The sequence below is a fragment of the Callospermophilus lateralis genome, chromosome 3 (assembly GCF_048772815.1).
Source record: "Callospermophilus lateralis isolate mCalLat2 chromosome 3, mCalLat2.hap1, whole genome shotgun sequence".
Classification (NCBI taxonomy): Eukaryota; Metazoa; Chordata; class Mammalia; order Rodentia; family Sciuridae; genus Callospermophilus; species Callospermophilus lateralis.
The window spans coordinates 162,160,111-162,177,779 of NC_135307.1; positions in this window are offsets into that span (position 1 = coordinate 162,160,111).

Below are 17,669 nucleotides of genomic sequence, written 5' to 3' on the forward strand. Positions count from 1 at the left end.
ACAGTCCAAATCTTAGCTAAATTAAGCAAATTTGCTCATGGATTGCCTATTCACACAGTTCCCATTAACATATGCATGTCTATTTCTCTCTCTCAAAAAAAAAAAAAAAAAAAGAAAGAAAAGAAAAGAAAGAAAGAAAAGAGAAGATAAGCCCAAAGGCAAAATTTAGATTAGTATTCTCTTAAAAATGAGAGCTTCGTTAGTTGCTCAAGACAATACAATGATCTTGACATATCATACATTTGATTCAAAAGGGGTATGAGCAACTAATTAAAAAAATAAAATAAAATAAAAATTTATAGTAAAAAATGAGAGCTTCATAAAATAATAGAGGTGTGGTAGCTAAAGGGTCTAGAGTTTCTTGTTAAGGTGATGGAACATTTCTACATTGAATTTAATTATTTTTGTACTTTGGAGTATACTAAGCCCACATTTTAAATGGGCAAAATGCACAGTGTATGAATTGTAGCTCTTAAAAGTTATGTAAGCAGAATTCATTATTTTAAGAAGGAAAGAGAAAGATACACCAGGGTAACAGTCACTTAGAAGCAGCTGGAGTAGCCATATTAACTTTGGACAAAGCAGATTTTAGAACAAGATAAATCATCAGCAATAAAGAAAGGATTGCATAAGAAAAAATGGGGGGTCACTCATCCTAAATACATAATAACTCCTAAATATGTATGTTATGTATAACCGAGTGTGAAAATATATGAGGCAAACACTGGCAGAACTAAAGAAGAAACAGACAAATCTATTTTTGTTGGAGACTTCAACACACCCCCTTCATTAATTGATAGGTCAGAAGAAAATTAGAGAAAAACAGGAGAAAATGTTCATGAATGTTCATAGCTATTGAGTTTTGTGATAGTTTTAAATAAAACAATAGCAGAATTCTTCTTTCTTTCATTTGTTCTTTTTAGTTACATGTAACATTAGGATTTATTTTGACATAATTATAAAAGCATGGAATATAATTCAGTCCCCAGTATTTCCCCTTTACCTTCCTTCCTCCTCCTCCTTGTTTCCTTCCCTCTCCTCAACTGATCTTTCTTCTATTTATTTATAGTTTTTTTAAGTGTCTTTCTTAAAAGTGTCTTGTGGATATACACGGTGGTGAGAGTCACCATTATATATTCATATAAATACTTAGGAAAGTTAAGTCAGATTCATTCCACTGTCTTTCCCTATCCCCTTCCTCTCCCTTCCCTTCATTCCCCTTCATCTACTCTACTGATCTTTCCACTATTTTTTTAATCTCTCTCCCCTTATTTTAGATTAGCTTCTGTATATCAAAGACAGCATTCAATCTTTGACTCTTGGGGTCTAGCTTATTTCAATTAGCCTGATAGTCTCCAGTTCCATCCACTTACCGGCAAATGCCCTACTGCCATTCTTCTTTATGACGGAGTAATACTCCATTGTTTATAAATACCATATTTTCTTTTTTCATTCATCTGTTGAAGGGCACCTAGGTTGGGTCCATAGCTCAGCTATTGTGAATTGCTGAAAACAATAGCATATTTCTGGAAAAACTACTGATAGATTGGACTTCATTGAAACTAAACTTTCTGCTCTCCAAAGGCACTGTTATTCAAATGTATGATATGTCAAGGTCATTGTATTGTCATGTGTAACTAATTAAAACAGATTAAAAAAAAAAGAAACAAAGGCAAGCCCCAGACTGGAAGACACTATTTGCAAAAACACAAGTGTGATGAAGAACTTGAATCCAGAATATGATGAACTCCTATAACTCAATAATAACAACAACAACAAAAAAAAATCATTTACTTTGAACTGGAAAAATCCTAAAGAGGCACTTCACCAAAGAAGATATACAAAATGACAAATAAGTATATGAAACTCTCAGCATAATTTGTAATTAGGGAATTTCAAATTAAAACAACAATTAGGTATTACAATACACAACGCAAACTGCTTTAGTATGGCAAGAATCCAAAGATCTGACAACACTAATTACTGTTAAGAATGCAGAATGATAGGAACTCTCATTTATGGCTGTCGGTAAGGCTACTTTAGAAAGCAGTTTAGCAATTGCTTATAGAGTTCAGCATGTCTTATCATATGACTCAGCCATCATGCTCCTTAGTATTTACCCCAATGATTTCAACTCTTATATTTAAATAAAAACCTTTACATGAAAGTTTATAGCAGTTTTATGATTATGAAATTACAAAATCTACAGGCAACAAAAATGTGTTTTAGTAAATGAATGGATGAACAAGCCGAAAGATATCCTTACTAGGGAATGCTATGCAGTGATAGGAGGGAAAAAGTATCAAAAAAACAGTTAAGCTGTGAAAACACATGGATGAATCTTAAGTGCATATTCCCAAGTCAAAGAGAATAATGAAATACTACATACTGTATAATTCAAATTATATGATGTTTTGAAAAAGTCAATATATCACCAATGATACAAATATCAGTAGTTGCCAGGGCTGGGCGGACAGGGATGGGAGGAAGTAGAGAAATATTATATAAGTGATATTTAGGGATTATTTTTTAGGGCTGTAGAATTTTTCTATTTGATAATATAATGGTAGATACATGAAACCATATAGATACTGAAACCCACAGAAATTCACAGTACAAAACATAAATATTAATGTGCCAAACTTAAAAAAAATAGAAGTTTGGAAGAGACCAGGATGGAATGAATTATGTGGCAAAATAATCTAAATTTAGAATTAGAATTGAGAATTAGAGAATATAAAATTATAAATGTGAGAAAGTCTTACTAGATAGGTTGTGTAAGAAGGTGCTGAACTCAGTAACTTTGGATATGAGTAGAGTTAACAATACTAGAGTTAGAAGGCAGTGCATAAACATGTAGCCTACTTGAGAAAGTCATTTGTCATGGGTACATGGCTTAACAATTCTGATACCAATATACATATATACTGAATTTGGACAATGAATTATAATATGTGATAGGAAAGAGATTTCTAATTTATGAATAGAGTAATTTTTAAAGAATTTCTTTTTTTAGTTGTAGATGGACACAATACCTTTATTTTATTTATTTTTTGATGTGGCACTGAGGATTGATTTCAGTGCCTCACACATGCTAGGTGAGCGCTTTACCACTGAGCCACAATCCCACCCCATGAATAGAGTATTTTTAATAAGTAAGAGGAGGAACGTAGAATGTTCTATGTGTTTAATAAATTAGAGCAGTTGGTGTAAGTACAAACTCATGTTTGGTTTAATATAGACATATGGTTCTCTATGTATAATTTTTATAAACTGGACATAATGTATAAATTTTATAGATATGTGCATATATGACTAGATACAATGACACCACAATAGCAAGGAGCACCCCATTTAGATTTTGGTTTCTAATTCTATTCATCAATAATGATATAGGGCTTCTTGTGGAAATGGTAGTTCCTAAGATTGGTTCATGAAATAAAAAAGATGAGTCTCAAGAATCTGGTGTTGCAGAAAATAAGGAAATGTTTAGGAAAACACCTGTCTATGATGGACATATGTCAAAGGGACACAGGAGCCAACTTTCAGAGTTTTTAATGTGCAAGTCTGGAAAAAATTGAGCCTTAAAATAAATAGAATGCTTAGTGGATTACAATCCAAAGTATAAAGTAAGTTTCTATGTTGACAACAACAAATGCTTGCCTAAGTAATTTGATGGGGGAGGGGGGTGTGAACAAATCTCCAGTGCAAAGAATTCCCGAAAGTTTAAGCAGATTGTTCTCTTTCAAAGCACAGGGCATAACTTTCCAGCCCTTGCCATGGGCTGTGCATTGTGACTTCACACAATGAGAACAATATGGAAATGGTGAGGCAAAGGGTAACTTTACAGGGGAGAAACCTGGTGACCACGGTTCAATGTCAACAGCCACAGTCATAAACTATGTCGATATGTGCTGAAAGTAACACTTGATTTCAGGGGTCTTCCTCCTCTAAATCCATAACCTTGGTCTAATAATGAAAGAAACAGGAAAAAAAATCCCAGCTTTCAAGAATTATCAAACACTCAAAAAGTCTGCTCCTCTGTGACCACTGTGAAGTGTTTAAGGAGAAATGACCACTCAAGGTAATGTGTATTCTGGATGAAACTCTGTAACAGAAAAAGGAAATTTGAATGAAGCAAGGACTTTGGTAAACAACACTGTACATTATTGGTGCATGAATTGTGATGAAGTACTAACAGAAGATATTAATAATAGAGGAAAGAGCATGGTGTATACAGAAATTCTCTTTGCTATTTTCTCATATTTTCTTTAAATTTATAACTATTCTAACATTAAAAGTTTATTTTAAAATACATAAATAACTACAGTGTCATTAAGATAAGTATTTTTTTTTTCTTTTTCTCTCTTGCCTGATTCTTTCCCACCCTGTGACCTAAATACCCTCTCCATACATTGTTTTATTGTACCCCCCGCCTTTTTTTTTTTTTTTTTAAGGTCAGACAGCTTATAAACTGAATTGGATATATTTTTGAAAATCATCTTTTCATTACAAATTTCCCCATTTGCTAAACATAGTTTGATGCATTCTTGAGCCCCATTATCTATTTTCCCACTCAGGAAATTCTGTGCTTTGTGATTCTGTGTTTTCCCTATTCTGTGTTACTTCTCTGGCCAGTTCATGATCATTTTTTTTCTTACTATGAAGTTTGAGCTTAAAGTCACTCTCAAGACTACATTATCTACATATCAGTCCCTGACCTTGATCTCTGAGTGCTAGATTTTGGTGGATATATAAGTGGGATGTTCAGTGTGGGTTTAGCTCTTCTGGTCTTGTAGTTCTCAAACATATAGAGCCCATTTTCCTGCTCAGTCCTTCAGACTTCCCCATGGGGAAAACTCTTCCCCCAAACATTTTCATGTCATTCTCATTTGCTTTGTTCAGGTCTTTTCTCAAATCTCAGGTCATAAAACAGAACTCCAATGACTATCTTATTCATAGCTATATGTTTATTTTGTGTCTTTCTATTCTCAACTGGCTTATTTTTTCTTTTAACATGTAAGAAGTATATATTTATTGTAATTTGTTGTCAATATTTCTCCACTGGATGATAAAAGCAGAGACTTTTATGCTCCTAGTACTTAGGTTGCTTTCTTTCAGCTGTTTCTTCCCCAAGATCCATTACCATGTGCCCTTGATATCTGACTTCTTCTGAAGAATAAACATAAACTCAATCTACTGGCTTCTTATGGATCATGTCCACATCTCTATCTAATAACCCAAACTGATGGGTCATTTCTGTCAGAAAATCTGCAGTGTCATTGGAATCAAAGCCACTATATAACTACAGATTCTTTGAAGAAGAGACTCCCAACCACTCATCTTAGCTATAGTCTTAGTTGGTTGGAACAACACATTGAAAGTAATTACAAGAATCTGGGAAAAGACAGATATGGATGTATGATATAGTAGAATTCTACTGGTGTAGGAACTTAGGGAATCCAAAACAATACTGTAGCTCTATCACTCCATGGAATATCAGAAACCATTGGTGGCACTAAGCATGATTCACTAAGATGGTTGAAATCTCCCCTACTTAAATAATGTTCTCCAGGGCAAAGGTCATATACCAATAACAGTGATGGGATCAGCAGATCTACAGGGCAACTATATATTTAACAGACTTGGAAAAGTCTTTGTAACAAACCCAGTCCCTGGGCTCGTGACTCAGACCCTGACTCTAACTGAGGTGATTAATTTCTTCCCTAGTATATAAACTTCCACCTCTTCTTTGGCTGGTTTAACCCACAGGCCACCAGAATTAAGGTCATCTAGGAAATACTATTTCTCCAGAAACCACTAGACTTCTATGTCCTCCTATCTCAACATTGTTTCATAGTTCAATAGAACTCTAACATAAAACAAGAGACTTCAGATCAAATGATTCTTGGTTCAAGTTATGCTAACTGGTTACCAATTTAGATCCTGAGTGCACACAACTTGTTCCAAATCCAGCTCTACCTACATCTCACTTTGTGATGGAGAGCAGATGCTTATCTTTTATCACCTACAAAACAGGGACAGTAACAGTGACTGCCTCATGATTTAATTATAGGGTCTAAGAAATAATCCATGTAAATAACTTAACCGTGGCTTTGGCCATAATCTTTTCCTATTTCTCCAAAGTGAATCCTCACTGCGAAAAGATAATCTCTTCATTGTCTCAGAACTCTGGGAGCCCTTTCCTTGCTCTGAATATTTGTCAAGGCCATTCACAGAGAAGCTTGCACTGAGTTCATGTTTGGAGTAGCTTTTCCTCAGTACTCTTCAAGAATGGTCCTGTCCTCTTAACTCAAGATCTTTAAAATCTATGTTGATACAAATGTATTGCCTGCTACCTTGTATTTCATTGGCTTCTCATTCATTAGATATCAATGGAATGTCTACCATGGGTTAGTCACTTCAATAGGTGCCAAGCACACTAGTGAGACTTGTTCTTCCCTAAGAAACTTCCCTCAGGAGCTGAAACGATGGAGGTTTTTTGAAGATGATTCCCTCTGTGTGTCTTTTTGCCCTGACCATTCCACAATTTCCTTAAAACCAGTATTATCTCAGGTCTTTTATAATTCTTGTACACAGAAGATTACACATAGCAGGAACTGTATTGACTGTAAAACCAATTGACTAAGATGAATAATGTTGACTGAAATACATTCATAGTAATTAAAAATAACAATTGTAAGAGTAATTTAAACTTTAAAAATCAGCTTAAAAAGGCTGCTGACCCAATAGAAGATCCTTAAATTAACAGATTCTGCCAATCTCATTTGTAGGCTGGGTAATGGCCTGAGGATATGTGTCTTGAGGTTCAGCAGTGCTCACAGGAACGTGCTCTGAAAGCTGAGGGTCTGGAAGGATAGTGGGTAGAGCACTGGCTCCTTCAGGCATCTTTAGGTCCACAAGAAGCTCCCATTACCACCCAGACTCCTCCTCTTCCTCCCAAGCCCTTGCAGGTTGGAAGACTGGCCATTGATGCCTGCATGCCTTCCTTTGACAGATGGCACAACAAATTGATTAGCTGGAAGTCCACTGTGATTATTAACATGTTTACTAAAAGATACTTATTTCTCTTGACTCATGATCCAGTCTGGAGATTTCCTAATCCATCTAGCCTGGCCTCGTGTTTGGAAAAGCTCTCATCCTTTGATGACTTCTCAGGCAACTTTTCAATTTTTCACTCTGTTTAAGCCCTCCAAGGCCAGACAAACATCAGGATAGCTTTAAGTGTCAGTGTATGCTGTTGAGGGAACCTGATCAGACGGGAGAAAAGTTGCTAAGTTATAAGAGATACAGAACTATATCTTTGCACTTTGGAGAAGTGCAAATCAAAGGAGAAATAAATACATCTGGGGAAATAGTTTTCAGCAGTGAGTTGTGCTGAGAAATTGTTATATAATGTACACTTCGCCCCCTCACTGTTGGACGGCCACTCAAAACTGCCATGTGTTGTGAAGGATACTCATACACTTGCTACAAGGACTTCACTTCTGCCTGCAAATATCCAGTGCCTGGCTAAAAGCAAGATTAAAGACTTGGCATCTATGCCCCCATTTTATATCTGTCCCTTTTCTCTGAGTCATTTTTATATTCCAGGAATAACAGGTATGATTATTGATGTGATAGTTACCCCCCAGGTAAATGTAATAACTTTCATATCACCAACAAGTCCCTGCCTGACCAATCCTGAGATAATGATGGACCAGATCACGTCTGATCAAGATCACCAGCTTTGGCAACTACGCAAACTTCAATCTTTGCCCTCATTCCCCAAAGTCTCTGTCAAGTTCTCAAAGACAAAGCTGAGGCACGGGTCACCTTGTCTTCCCAGTGTAACTACACTGAGTAAAATTCACTTCTTGATTGTCAATTTTACCTTTTCTGTTTGATATTTTTTGGCCAATGACTGGACTCAATTTATTGGCTTCCCAGAATCAGGCCTCTGGTCTAGGAATCCAGTAACAAAAGCAGTGTTTCTCAAAGTGTGTTCCATGGGGCAGTAGAATCACATCATCTAGAATAAAATGAAAATTATTGAGTCTTACTCCAGACCTACTGAAACAGAAACTGAGTTTTAAAAAGACATCTAGGAAATTCTGATTTACATTAAATTTAAGAACTAATACAATTTTTTTAAAAAAGGACTAATACAATTTAAAAAAGGACTCATAAGGGATCAGACCTTTAGTTTGTCCATAAAAATGCAGAAAATTTTAAAACTTAGGATAAAACAAATAAAAAAGAGCTCTATGATTTTCATTTTGGTACAGAATTCAGGAAGCCGATTGTGTTTCAGGTAAAACATCAGGGTCCTTTACTCCCTGCCCCGGGGTTTCTCTCCCATCATATATGTGACCCCCAGAAGCTCAGAGATATCATTAAGGCCAGGCAACCCTGGAGGTAATAATGGCTAGGTAAGTGTGGTTTCTGTAGAAAGTAAGAGTCCTCGCACATGTCACATGTACTATAGGAAATCCCAGGTATTTACCATGCCTGAATTTGTATCAGAGAGATCCAGAAAAACACATGAAGCAGCACTCAAATCAACCCACTCACAGAAGAATATCCTACTTCTTTTTATTGTTGTTGTCACTGGGGATTGAACCCAGTGGTATTTAACCACTGATCCACATCCTCAGCACTTTTTCCTTTTAAATTTTGAGACAGGGGCTCACTAAGTTGCTTAGGGCTTCACTAAAGTTCCTGAGGCTAACCTTGAACTTGCAATCTTCCTCCCTTAGCCTCCCTGGTGACTAGGATTATAGGAATGTGTCACTGCACCCATCAGGGTAGAGCACTCTACTTTTTAAGAAAATTAAAATTTCCAATAGGGTTATGGACATTCATAGATTTTATTTAGAATTGCAGTATTAGTTGTGACACTTTCAGTTGAACGTCACAGAAAATTTAATTCTAATAAACTTGGTCTGTGTTAGAGGCAATGCCAGTGAAGAGGAACCAAAGGGTAGGGAAAATTATCTGAATAGAAGGTAAGGCCTGTATTGTCCAACAAGTTATCAAGATGACAAAAATAAATGAGTTTTACAATGATTTCCAAGACAGTGTATCATGCTGTGGGTTTCAGGATGCTATTTTTGACCCTGTCATCTCTCTATATAATAGGAGCTTTCAATTTATTGCCAGAGTGTACATCTAGGGATAAATTAAGACCCACTAAGTCCAATAGTGGCCAATATCAGGAGTCATTTTGCTGTTCCCTTAATGAAACACTTGTATTTGTTTGGTAATGTCAACAGAGGAGTTCCCAGAGATGGGACCTCAACTCAAAACAAGTGGGATCTTGATATACATGATATAAAACAATTTCAACATACGCTAGTTAGAGATAGATTTATTTATGAAAAAGATACACATTCAAGAGAGAATGTAGGCTAACTTAAGAGGGAGAGACATCTTCTGGGGTAAATTAATGAGCACACATTCAAGGGAGAATGTGGTTCATCTCCAGAGAGAGAGAGAGAGAGATCAACCCCTTTGTCTGAGGTGTTAATAGCTATATCTAGAGGTTGGGCTAAAGGGTGAGTCAGGGAAAAGTTACACCATCTCCTACCAGTTTTTCTAGCACTTGTACATTGCTTTCATATCATGTAAGTTTGTTCAGGGAATAGTGTAGGCCCAGGATGAGGGCTGGGTTTCTCAAGGGTTGCTGGTTTTAAATTCTAATGGTTCACAGGCAACTCCTACATTTCAAAGGTTCATGGACACTTCTCTTGAGACTCATATCTTTCTTTCTCTGTGTCCCCAAAATTCCTGTCTTAGTTTAAGGGAAGAGAAGGTTATATTCATGTGATTATTTCTTAGTTATGAGTAGAACAATCTTCAAGATCAAGCAAAAAATGCGCAAAAATCAGTTACCTAAAAATTCCAAAGAACTCAGCTTTAAAAACAAATTTAATAAGTCATTGGTTAAAAACTGGCTCATAAAGTCATATAAATAGATTTTTTTCTCCAATGCACATTCTTAAAACAGATACTTGATTTATTAAGGAAAGTTTGTTCTCTCCTCCCACTCTAAAGACTCATTAATTCCAGAAAATATATCTTTTGAGAAGCTAGAGTATACAAATTCTGGCCTGAGATACATTATACCCTTTCATGCACAATGAAGAGTCATTTGAATTTTCAAACCCAGTATGAAATGGTAGGTGGGGAAGAGCAAGTGTAGAAAGATGAGTTCAATGAAACGTCTGGAACATCAAGTGTGGAACTTAATGCATTGTTTTGCATTAATGCATTGTGTTGATGTGAGAGGCAGCTACAGATTTTGTAGCTAGTCTTCAGGAAGGAGAATTAGAGGACTCTGGATAAAGCACCAAATGTCACCCTTCACTACACTTCTAAAAGATAGAAGCCTGCAGTGGGCTAATTCCGTCACAGGACAATATTGACCTGGTTCAAATGAAGGTGGAGGATGCTCTCTTCTCTCACTCTGGTACTGTCCAGCCGGCTACAGTGCATTGCTCACTGCAAGACAGAAGGATAAAGGGACAGTCAGACTGCTTTTGTTGACCGTGTTGATACTCTCAGTTCCCAGCCACTCCTGATGGAAAGGTCACTATGAAAGTTATTGCAGAAGAATGAGAGATGTATCAGTAGAATGAGGAAAATCAAATTCAAAATGGCAGGTATAGGGTAGGTAAGTGTTCAGGCTCTGGACGGAGAGACACTTCAGGTTGGATCCAGTTCTATACCATATATTGTTGGAACAGTTGAAAAACAAACAAAAAACCAAAAATAGCACCATGTTTCATACCTCCTGACTGAAGGCTCTGATATGGTTATGAAGATTAGGAGAGACAAGATATGTGAAATGTCTATTTGGTGATCACTTAATTGGTGGTAGTTATTACTAGTGCTATAATTTGAAATATAATAAAAAAGTCACTTGATCAATGAGTTGTCACTTCTCCACCAAATCTGAAGCTTTCCAATAATTAAATTCAGGAATCCGCCAAACATTAAAACTGTATTCCTACCCTATGTTAATTTTAGGAATCTTTTCAAGTTCAGATTTATTTGTTTTCTGTGATTTTTACCTTCTGTAGTATTTCTGATTGCATTTACACTTTTTGACACTGCCAATAGGTTGTCAAATTTTGACACTGAAAACTTTAAACTGTTTTTTTTTCAGTAGTACTTTTTTAAAGTTAATACATTTTTAGCTTATTCATAAGAATTTTACTATTATTATTTGAAAATAAAATATAACTTAATAGAGGTGGCTGGTGAAAATATTTACTTTAAAATGCTATTTTGCTTTACAAAGTCAAGAAATAAATTGGTACATATTAAACACTGATGCTATCACCTTTCCTTAAAATTTATTAGCTTTCACCTATTTTCATCTACTATGAAGTTTATCAGCTAAAAATGCACATCTGCTTTTGAAGTAAATGGCAGGAAAGCATTCTCAATTTGGTTTAGGAGTGAGATATCTGAACACAGAACACAGAGCAAAAAAAGAAAAAATATTTCTACAGTGGTATGAGTAAAAGAGAAAAGTTCATAAGAAAGAGAAAGAGGACAAGAAGTTCATCTTCTGAATACCAAAATGAGTATCATAGCGGGTGCAGTAGCACACATCTATAATCCCAGTGGCTTGGGAGGATAAAGCAGGAGGATCACAAGTTCAAAACCAGCCTCAGCAACAATGAGGTGCTAAGCAACTCAGTGAGATCCTGTCTCTAAATAAAATATAAAATAGGGCTGGAGATGTGGCTCAGTGGTATAGTGCTTTGCATTCAATTCCTAGTACCAAAAAAAAAAAAAAAAAAAAAAAACCAAAAAACAAACAAACAAAAAAATGAGTATCATCAACAGGAAAAGCAGCATTCATGTCTATATCCTAGAATGTGTTTAACTGTATATAAGAAATAGAAAACCAAGTTCAATTGGCTTCAGCAACAAATGTAATGTATGCATTAGCTCACATATTATGAGTAGTATGGAGGTAAGTCAGACTTCATGCTTCAAATACTAGACCTGTTTCTCTCTTTCAGTCTTGTGCCTTCTCAGTTGTCCATATTCCTGGGCTCTATAACCTAGAAAAAAAGAGTCTCCTCTTCCCCCAAATCCAAAGTTATTGGGTCACTCTGGCATTATTTTGGCTAGGTCCTTATCCTATTACCCATTCCTGTGATCAAGGAGATGTGATGCCTTGACTGGGTGAACCTGAGTCTACTGGACATCCCTGGAGTCTGGGGAATAGCTGTCATCATCAATCATATGGGCTGACCCTGGAGGAGTTGGGAGAGAATTCCCCAGGGGGAAACCAAATGCAGCTATTGAAAAGAAAAGAATACTTGGCTCTTCAGAGTTCAATTTAAATTCTAATTTCTTTGGCAAACATTTCCAGATCAGATATTATACTGTGATCACTTCTCGCTCGGAATATATGCATATACAATTGATGTGCTTGTATGGCAAACATTGTCTTAATTCCTCACAGTGTTCTTTATCTTATTACAACTAATGCTTGTCTTAGTCCATTTGGGCTGCTATCACAAGCACCATAAACTGGGTGACTTACAAACAATGGGAATTTCTTTCTTACCATTCTTGAGGTTGAAGGTTTCAGATCACGTTCACCGCATGGTCAAATTCTGGTGGGGGCCCTCCTCTGGGTTGTAGGCGGCTAACCTCTCACTGGAACCTCACATCTTAGACTAGAGCTAGAGTTGTGCTCTCTGGGCTATCTTTTGCAAAGGCACTGTCATAGTCTGTTTACTTTGCTTGTAACAAAATACCCACAAGCTGAGTGGATTATTTTTAAAAGAAGGTTTATTTTTATGTGTGTGGTTCTTTTCCTAGGCCTGAGGCAATGTGGAGTATCCCATGTTGAGAAACAAGGAGCTCACTAAAAAACCAGTAGAGAAAACTTATAGAGATCCACTCTCCAGATAACCCATCAGGCCACTATTATTAGTCCAATGATGGAGTCATGAGGGCAGAGCCCTAATCACCAAGGTCCCACTGAGGTAGTGCTTTAGGGAGTCAAGACGGCAGAGGCAGAGTACAAAAATATAGACAAGTCATCATGTCTCTGTTTGTGAAAAGACCCATTGCCAGGACAATTCCTGCCTCTGAGGGCTTATCACCAAAAGCAACTCCCACCACAGGTTCTTTATTCTGACTAGGCAAAAATAATTAATGGGAGCAAACAGGTCAACCTTGAATGAGGTCTGTGCAGAGGGGTACAGAGGCACAGCTCAGCATATGAGACAAGACTCTTCTAGACATCAGAAACCTTGGGCCACTCTCTCACTTGGCCCACTCCACTCTTCTTCATGGAGTGCTCTATTCACTTTGATTTTCCCCCAATCTATGCTCTCTGCATGTTACTTCCACATGTGTTGCTCAGTTCTTTGGTTTGGGACATCAAGAAACTGGATGCCAACAGGACACCCCACCAGTATCACAACATCTTAATATTTCATGATGAAGTTTAAATTTCAACGTGAATTGCAGAGAGGACAAACCGTGACCAAAGCATATCAGGCACTCATCCTTCTCATGAATATTCTTTCCTCATAGTCTAATCAACAAGAACCCCACTTCCTAATAGCTTGTGGGGTAGGGATTCAACATAAGGATTTTGGAGATCACGGAATCCAGACCGTAGTAGTCCCATAGTTACTCCATTCATACTTCTTTTACTGGCCAGTACACCCATCCCCAGTTGTTGTGTGTCAGCAACGAATATCTCACAGTTGCTCACCTTCTTGAAAGAATTGCTCTGAGCTGCAAGCCATGTATTGTAAGCCATTTGGGGTAGATGTTTATGTCCCATACTCCCACATGGGGCAATGCACAGCCCAAAACTCTCTTACAGAGAACAAAAGCCTGATTTTCTTGTCTCCAGTTAGTGTCAGTATTGTGATAAATTTCATATCCAGAGCTCTTTGTGTGATGGACCAGGGCAACACTCCAGCTGGAACCACATCCTCACTAAGCTCCTTCCCTCCCCATCCTGCTTTCCTCATCTCCTCCTCCTCCTGGGGGCTTCTTTGAGTAAGTCACATTCATCCAAATGTCTTCCTTAGGGTTTATGTCTAGGTAACTTGACCTAAGTATTCACTTTGTCACATCCATTTATTTCCAGGCTATAAGGTCCTTGATAACAGGGGCCATGTTTTGTTCCAGCCCTATTTTTTAATATGATGAAAATTTTCATATGTATATAGTGCTTTTTCAACTGCCTCATGATGGCAGGATCACCTCTTCTATTGCAATATTTCTTAAACTTTAATATTCATGTAGATGCCCTCAAAATGTTATCACAATGACTTAGGAGGCCTGGGTTGAGGCCTGAGATCCGCATTTCTAAGAATTTCCCCGGTGATGTCATTGCCAATAATCAATGGATCACACTTTGAGTAGCAACCTCTACTAAGCACCAATTCTTTTGAATCACACACATTATTTAGTACTATGCTTTACCAGTAAGCCCTCAATAAATATTTGTTGTTGGATTATGAACTAACTGAAAAATGTAGGAATTGAAGGCATTTTGATTGAAAATTGATTTTTAAATGTTCCCTAGATGTGGATTCTCTGTCCTACATGAACAGTTCTCAGTAAAAGTTACTGAGGAAGACATTTTTTTAAAAGTTTCCAGGTAACCTGCAACAGAAATATTTCCTGAACCTAATTTCTTCTGTTCTAGGAACCAGCGCTAAGGGGCCAATTAGTAATGGGTCAGTATTTCTCAGATATGCCAACAGAAATTGAAAATGGCAATTTGGGAAGAATCAGAATGTGATTTCTTATTTGGCATGGGAAAGCCAATGTTCACACTGGGCCTTAGCTTCTGAGTTTAATCTTAAAATCAGCCATGCCTGGGCATTTGATTTATCCCCATAGAAAAGATAATGACGGCAGTCAGGCCTCTGCTGGGACATGCATTCCAGGTCACTGGTCTGTAGATGGCTTCATCTCAGTGCTCACAGTGCAGGCTTCCATCTAACATTATATACTATTAATTATAGATAAGATACAAATCAATTTGTGGTTCTGGAACCCTGTAGTAACTGATTCCTCTCTCATCAAATATCAAGAGTTCTATAGGTTTTGTACCCAAACTTTCTTCTGGCACAAAAATTTGTGTTCATTTGCTTTTCTCTCAGAAAAACAATGTAAATCTGATGATTCCTGATGTCCACATACTAGAAGAATATAGATCAACACAGTCTATTGATTATAAAGATGTGGTTCACAATCCTGAGTGTATCAGAATTGCCCAGAGATCTGTGTGAAAATATTGAGTCAGGACATCTGAGTCAGCGCTCAAAAGACTCCAGTTTTATAAAATTCCAGAGTATTCTTGTGCACAAGGTTGATCATCATGGTGCAAAGCAGTAATTCTCATACTTTCATATACATCAGAATCAACTGGAAAAAATTTTAAAACACAGATTCCTGAGCTCCACCCTGGATGCTCTGACTCAACAGTCCTGGAAAGGAGCCTAGAATTCACATTCCTAACAAGATCAGTTGATGCTGACATTGCTGGTCCATGGATTACACGTCACATAGCACTACTGCAATTGCATATTAAAATCATCTGGGGGAGATTTTAAAATTCCCATAGTTAGAACAAGAATTGGCATGTCTGGGAATAGGACTAAGGCATCAATATGTCTTAAAACAGTTCGGTTGATTTCAGTGTGCAAATAAGATTAAGAGCCACTAGTGGAGAGCATTATCAATCAAGATTACCTTTAATTTGTAGAGAATGTTGGAACATGTAATGGTGAAGAACAGCAGCTTTGTGTTATGCATGGGTTCAAATTTCGGCTCTGCCATCAAATTACTAGAGGTTTGGGTTCACATTACATAATCTGCACAAACCTCAGTATTTTCATCTGTAAAATGGGTATTATATTGACAGTACCTTCTTCAAAGTAATTGCATTATGAAATAAAGCTTTTGGCTCAAAGGCTGATGATGCATGATATCATACTGTATGATATTGTGACATTTATTGTCATTATTAGTGCCATTATATAAAGAATATGAAGCATACCCCTGCTACATGGAGGACTTTTTATAACATCTTGTTTACGTACAATGCTCTTTTCTTTAGAAAGTTCATGATGTGGGTGTTGGGAGCTTGGAATGGTTCTTTGGCATTATTTTCCATGGAGACAGATGGCACATTTAGCCTTATGAGTCATTCACTTCTCTGTTAATATGTTCTTTAGACAATATTTCAATCACAAGTTTTAATGTTAAGAAGAATATAAACTGAACTTGAAATTATAGCACACCTGAAAAACCAGAGGAGAGAGATAGATACTGCTTTTAAAAATGACCCCAAACCTTCACCCTTTCCTGGGTCCACACTCTTTTGTTCCTTCTCTCAGGGGAAAGTCTCTCTTTTCCCACTCCTTGAACTTGGGCCACCTTGTAACTTTCTCTGGCCAACAGAATGTGGTGGGAAGGACAGGAAACAATTCCTGAACCTGCACCCCAAGAGCTCTTTAACACTTCTCTCTTTTTCATTTCTGTCTTTATCCTGAATAAATGACAGTCCACCTGGCTGGAGTATGAGATACACAGCAGAATCAAGTCCACTAGTTGTCAAAATCAGACGACAAACACATGAGAAAACCCAGCCAAAATTAACAGACTCACCTGGTCAACTTGTGCCTCACAATAGTTGCATGAATATTCAACTTGATTATCAGAACCACTCCATTAACCATAGAATTAAGACAAATATTAAGTGGTTTTCTTAGCCCACTAAATAGCAAGTTTTCAATTCTGTTAATATGCCAATGGAATTGACACAGGTGCATTAAAATAGGTTGGGAATCACACTTTATAGCTTATTATGTACTTTATTATCACTAATTACATCATAGATATCACTTAACAATATTAATGAATACATCACTGATCATTCATCCATTACTCTTCTGAAAACAATAAAACTCTGAGAATATAAGGGTTTATTTCAAAGTTAACTGTAAGAGGTACATTTGTAGCTCAATTTAAATTGTTTAAGGTATTTTATAAATGGTACAATGAGACAGAAATTGTTAAGTCATTAAATTTTGACACAATGTAGGTAAGTGACAAAAAATATTGAAAAAAAGGTTAAAAATAAAGAGTGATGATAATGAAGACTGTGAATAAATAATGGAAGTCACATTTTACTACTGCTTAAAAAGTTGTTGATTGTGTAAAAAATCCACATTTATTTACTTCTACAAAAATAAGTTATATTTCATTGGAAACTTTGGATTCTAAATTTTCTGATCATTTATTTGAAGAAGCGTGGTGGTTTTGTTTGCATTTAATCAACAGTCCATAGAGAAACCCAGGAAGCCTCCAGGAGACAAGTGCTCTTATAGATCTTGGTCCAGACTTTCTAATGTGTAGTTATGGACAAGGCCAAGGCAGAGTAGATTATATCAGTGTCCTACTTTAAGCTTAAAAGGTTTAGCTGAAGCTTTGAGTTAGTGGCCTATCTAAAGAGGCATTCCAAGTAGAGGGGATTGAGAAAAAGTGGGCAGTGGAGAAACTACTAATTTTGCTTTTTAAAGGGACTCCCTCCTAGGAACAGGGACACATAGAATTTATCTTTACAGAGCATTGGCAAATCCATAAAAAAAGGAGAATTGAGG